At 48.7% G+C, this 6,065-nt stretch overlaps 1 non-coding gene across 2 annotated transcripts in view; it reads left to right on the top strand.

The window, feature by feature from the left end:
• Window positions 1-112: 112 nt before the first annotated feature.
• The window catches only part of LOC107195748, a 17,318-nt gene continuing 11,365 nt past the window's right edge, over window positions 113-6,065 (top strand). Inside the window, exon 1 of one of the 2 annotated variants that reach the window (XR_001516976.2) lies at window positions 113-372. This is a non-coding gene — a transcript (uncharacterized LOC107195748). Of the gene's footprint in view, window positions 373-392; window positions 4,652-6,065 lie in introns of those variants that run through there. The other variant, XR_001516978.2, reaches the window with a different exon arrangement.

The following is a 6,065-nucleotide window of genomic DNA, read 5'->3' as shown; positions in this document are numbered from 1 at the left end:
TGACCTCCCTCTGGCATCCTTCTTCTTTACCCTGCGCCTGTCACGGGCAGTGTGACATCCTTGGCCCCCTGGGCCAGACAGCGCCCAGATTACATAGCAAGTTCATTGTGCTCTAAGAAATTGGTAAACATGTATATGAATTGAGATGGAAACCAGATGATGTTATGTAACCTAAGTCGTTTGATTCTTGTTTCTTTTCTGTCCACTTTAGGTATATTAGTTCTTTTCATTTTGCATGTCAAGTGGGTGACAGTTCAACTTACTCAAAATTTCTATCAAGAGTAAAGCAAAACCTGTTTTAAGCATAGAGAGATGGGACGGCCTAACGCCTGTCTTATTCTTTCCCCTTCTAAGAAGTTGTCGACAAACTGAGTAAGTTAAAATTTGAATCTGTGATGATGTGTTTTAAGCGCGACGTTACCCTTTGACAATACTTATGTTGTCCTTTGAAAATCTTTACAGAAATATTTTGTTCTGTGAATTAAACTGGTTGGAATTTTTTGCAGTTTTAGGTAAAATTTTGAATACATCTAAAAGTTTGGCATTTCAGGTTGTCTTTTTGTAAGACTGCTTTGTGGCAATTACCTGTATGTCGTTTGATTGTCGTGTGCATTCAGAGCTGTCTACCTCAATCCGCATGTGCTTTGGTCTTAGTGATCCATCAGGGTTAACACGTTCGGACTCCTCGTCATTTTGTCAAGTAGTCGTGACAGTGTTCGTTGGAATCGTTATTGCAGTAGAAGGCATGGCGAAGGAAAATGTCATCGTTCGCAACTAGAGGTCGTTAAGCAACAGGAGTAACAAAGGTCGAGAAGCCGACTGTCCCCAACCACGTCGATCAGGAAATGTCAGTCACAGTAATGGGTCGGGCAGCTCGAGGGCGCCGTCCTGCCCTCATGCCCGGACCCGAGGACCTGAGTGGCACATGGGTTTGTTTAGACTTGTGGCTCGGGAAGCGTTTGTTCTGGGCTGAGGTCTCTTTGAGGAGTTCCGCCGTCGCTTTGGACCATCTGCTTTCCCTGCGGTGGGGGATGGGACAGTGACCGAGGTCGAGGCTGGGGGCCTCCCTTCCTGAGGAAGGACAGCGCCTAGTGAGCATGAGGGTGCATGAGGGCGTGGAGGCTCCTGTGGCTTGAAAGATTGAGTGAGTCCGATGAGAAAAGGTTTGATTTCCTTTCGTGTTTAAAAGTAATCGTGCTGGGGAGACTCGCGTCGTAACCCCTGAAGTGCACTGGGTACAGCTGGAGGCCTTTCTTCTTCAAGAACAGGGTTTTCCTTAGGGGCCAGGTCAGCCATAGTGCCATCAGGGCTTTCCAACTCCCCGCAAGGACTGGAGCCAGGCCCAAAAGGAAATTAATGATTGTCCAGCTGGCGACAGGATGCATGCGTGACAGTCACTGGTGTCTTGCCTCTCTCTCCTTCCCATACAACAAGCTGGCTGTGGCTATAGTCATCATCCCTGAAGGCAGAATAGGTGAGTTTTTGCACCCAGGTGAGCAAGAGTCAAAACCCCAGGGGAGGCTTCTAGAAGGAAGTGAGAAATTGTTTGTTATCTCATGCCTCGAAATACTTATGCTCTGAACAGTGATCACTTTTTGGAAGTTTTAAATGTGCGGACTTTTCATGTGTATTGTGTAGTCACCGTCACCCAGCCCCTACTCCCTGTCCTTGACAACACACTGGGTGAATGCCACACGATGCAGTCCTTTGCTTGTCTGTTTTCAGCAGAGTGTGAGCTCCTCAAGCTTGAAGGCTGGGCACCCCCCGCCTCCCCCTCAGCACTTTGTAGAGCAGGGGTCCCCAAGTCCCTGGGCCATGGACCAGTACCAGTCCGTGGCCCATTAGGAACCGGGCTGCACAGCAGGAGGTGAGCGGTGGGCGAGCGAGCAAGCTTCATCTCTATCTGCGGCCGCTCCCCAGCGCCAGCGTCACCCCTCAGCTCCGCCTCAGATCCTCAGGCATTAGATTCTCAAAGGAGCACCAGACCCAGCCTGGAGGTAATGCCAGCTCATGACCGTGAGGTTCCAGAGATTGCTTCTACTTACCTGAGTCCAATAATTCCATCCTCGCGCAGCCTCAGGAGGGAGGGGACATGTATTGTCCTTTCCAGTGTTAGATGCGGAAGCCGCTTCACGGAGGCCAGTTGACTTGGTCAGCAGCCACTGTCTGGGGGCGCTGAGGTTTGAAGGTTTGAAGGTTTGGATCCAGGCCGACTGGCTCCAGGGCCCATGCATGCTGCGCTGCTTCAGTGACCGCTGGCGGCCAGGGCTGTGAAGCCCCCGCGGTGGGGAGTGGCAGCCCGGCCGTGATTGCTCTGTGCTTCTGGAGCTCAGGAGATCTCACCCCCAGGTTGGAGGAAATCGCCCTCAAAACAAATGAAAACGAGATGCCTTTAAAGGAAGCGTCTGTCAAAACGATATAAGATTAGTAACAAGCATTCAAGAAATGATAGTTCTCAAAGCGTTTGAAGACGGGGTACCACAGGGACGAGGAGTGACGGAATCACCTGTGTGTCAGACGCAGGAACGTTGCCTGCTAGGGCTCTCCAGGTGTCTGGTCCCCTCGTGCAAGGGGCTCCAGGTCCGCTGCCTTTGCTCATTAATTGCTCTTCTGGAGAATCTGGGAGGAGCTGGAGGGCGGGTCGGTAATGAACTGTCGCCTGGTGTCACGTGGCTTTCGTAGAGCTTGATGCCCGTGGTTTCCTTCATCTCAGAATCTGTAGTTTTAAGTGTCTTGACTATTTATTCGATAATTTTTTTAATCGGTTTCTTAATCCATGATCTAATCTATCGTTTTGAATTAGACCATCTTTATCTAAAGAAATAATACTAAAGAAAATGAGTTTCATCTGCTTAACTCCAGCTCGAGTTACGCTGGCAAGGCCAGCCTTCCCAGAGGATTTACGTAGATGTGAGAGAGAGAGGGGCTCGCTTAAATCGAGGAAGGGCAGCAAAAATTAAGGGCACTTGGGCGCAGACACTAGAAGGTTATTGCGTTTCATTAAATATCAGACACATCTGATTTCAAAGATGTAAAAATGGGGCGAAATGTGCTCCTTAGAGTCAATGGAATCTGGTAGTTGTAACCTTATCAGTCAGAGTCATTCTTTGTAGGAGGAGGGAGATTTTCTCTGTGGGGCTTCCTGGAAGACAGCTGGGTTCTTGGACTCGTGTCCGCCTTCGCTCTGTTACAGCTGTTTTATCGAAGTACATGAGTGAGATTCGACCTCAGACTTCCACTGAGATATTTGAAAGGGAGGAGAGATTTAGTCGCCGTTCCATATGGCCGTGGGCTTTCTTCTTAGCACTGCAACCAAACTGGACGTGGTCTCTTCAGGTTAAGTCACACTTTGGAACCTGAAACAGTATCCGTTTGATCCCATTCTTAGTTCTGTCCTGTGCTCTGGATGGATCTCTTGCTCCTGTAGTGATTTGGTAACGTTACACCTGGGTCAGCTGGTCATATTATACGCGGAGTTACTCAGATCTTTTAAATGCTGATACGTTCCATTATACGAGATCAAAGAAAATCGCTAATCTCACCACTGATCAGAAAATCTTCAAGTGCGGAGTTGTCAAACTAACAGTAATACATACAGATTTTCCAAAATTCTGGTTTTCTCTCGAGAGCTTGGCTTGGATCACTGGCAGTAAACACTGTCGGCTGTTCTGGGAAGTGAGAGGCCCACTCTGTTGACATTTGAGAAAGTCTCTGCAGACACCAATCAGAACAACGTAGCAGGTCAGCTGTTTTTTCACATAAAAACAGCCTGCATGAAAAGTGGCTCTTCGAGCTTGCAGGGCAAACAGCTGTACATGTGCTTTCCCTCGAGACGGTCACTGGACACGGGGGCAGCAGGCGTGCTCGCTCTGCGCATGCTGCGCGTCTACCACAAAGAATTTGAAAAAGACTCCTGCCAGAGGGTGGGGGCTGAGTGACAGAAATTCGTTTGGCTGCTCGTCCAGGGCGCCCCGAAGTCAGCCGCCCCCCCCGCACGTGCGCACAGCCGCGGTTTGTGCTGCGGCACCCGCAGTTTGCACTGTCGTCGCTTTCGCCCATCCATCCAGATGAAAACAGCACAAACGGCCCGTGATGCGTTAGTGTTGTTCTGGAAGTGGCTTTGACCTTCTGGGCCGCCGAGAGGTTCTCAGGGACCCCGAGGGGCCCACAGAGCACGCTTTGAAAAACAGCACTTTAAAGCCGGCTCCTAGCAACCAGAATAGCAGAACAGGGCAGACTTCGGCACTCACTGTGCCCTCTCATCTTTACTGGATTTTATTTCAAAATGCAGATGCAGAGCATTCATTATTTTAAGAAAATCAAATGATAGATACATAAAGAGTAACCGTGAAAGTCGCCGTTCACTCCCCTCTGCCGTCCTGGCGTCCGCCCCAGAGGAGGACTCCAAGCCGTGTGTGTGTCTTTAGACCATTTCTTATGTGTTCACCTACTGACTTTTATTTTAAATGTAGTGTATAAGCAGAAAGGTTTTTCTTTTTATTTCTTACAAAACATGAATCCTACCATAAATATTGTTTTGCAACTTGCAATTCTGCATCACTGGTCTGAAACCTGAGCTCTCACGGTGACCTGGCATCTGCTGAGCTGTGCACGTGCTTGAGCCCCTTGGACCCTGGCCACAAGCCCGAGTGTAAGTGCCGCCGTCGCCTGCATTTACTGCTGAGGCCGCCACCCACCATGTCTGAAAATACCTTAAACGTTTTTTCTCCGTTTTAATGGGCTGCTCCGGGTATCCAGAGTGACAAAACAGATGTCCATGACGCATATCCATTACAAAAGCAGTAGCATCATAACTAGATTTAAAACAGAGCAAGGTGACAACCCAGCGAACAGTTGCTACTGAAAGGAGAGCTCCCGGGCCTTACGAGCATCCGCGCACTCAGGAGCACACGCAGGTTCATTAAGCATTAGGGCTACTTCCGGCTTTGTTTCTGATATTCCTTTCTGTTCACCTGTGTGTCCCAAAAAAGTTATAATTTCATTATTTTTTGGATACACCTTACGTATAGCAGAAATATTGTAAGTCTTAAGACTCAGGTGTTTGCCATCTCACATTTTCATAAACTATAGGTTGTTTTTTAAATCATAATAGACACGTTATTAACCTAATGTTAGTAGAGCACTAACATCCATGTTCTCAAAACGTTTGGTCGTATTTGTTTCAGATTTTTTTTGAGGAGTAAAAGGAACAATTAAAGTCGAAGTCCTTTTTTTCCTAACTCTCCGCTTCTGTTTCCTGTGCTTTCTCCTTCCCTCGCCAGTGGAACTGGTATCGTGAAGTTGGCACCTGTAGACGCTCCCTGCTTTTGAACGTTCGTCAGAGGCCGGGCACAGGTCGCCTCCCGCCAAGCACAGATCAGCGTGTCGGCGGCAGCCAAGCCGCCGCTTTCTCTCCATCTCTCTGCCTGTGTCAGACCTGAACGATCCAGCCGAATGCCAGAGGCCACTCTCCTTAGATTCTGACTTTCTTTACGACACCAAAAAGGATGTATCTGTCAGTCGTTGAAGTCATCTGAAATACCAGATAGTCTTGAAGGACTGTTTACCAAAGTCATTGTTAATTCCCTCTGCCACGGAGGCCTGGCGAAGTGCAGGAATAATCTCTGTGGAAACGAGAGAATGAGAGGGTTTTGCTTTAACCATCCTCAGTTTACTTGACGTTTATTAAAAACAATACAAGTCAGGAGTAAAAGGAGCAAGTGACTTTCCTATAGCAGTTGTCAGGTCACAGCAAAATTCGAAGGAAAGTACAGATACTTCCTGTGCACCCCCTGCCCCGCTGCTGGTCTCCCCGTTATCAGCACCCCCCACACCGGAGCGGCACGTCGGTTTACAACTGACATTGACACATCATTTATCACCCAAAGTCCCATAACACCCAAAACCTGTAATTTAGGGTTCTCTCTTGGTGTTACGCATTCTGTGGGTTTGGCCAAATGTCCAATGACACGTACCCGTCGCCATGTAGCGTCCGGAGCGGTCTCACTGCCCTGTAACTCTGCCGCGCCCGCCCATTCATCCCTCTCCCTCCTGTTCATCCCTCT

Source organism: Pteropus alecto, unplaced genomic scaffold (genome assembly GCF_000325575.1).
Source record: "Pteropus alecto unplaced genomic scaffold, ASM32557v1 scaffold74, whole genome shotgun sequence".
Classification (NCBI taxonomy): domain Eukaryota; kingdom Metazoa; phylum Chordata; class Mammalia; order Chiroptera; family Pteropodidae; genus Pteropus; species Pteropus alecto.
Note: the sequence above shows the minus strand (reverse complement) of the source record. Positions and strands in the feature narration are given on the sequence as shown.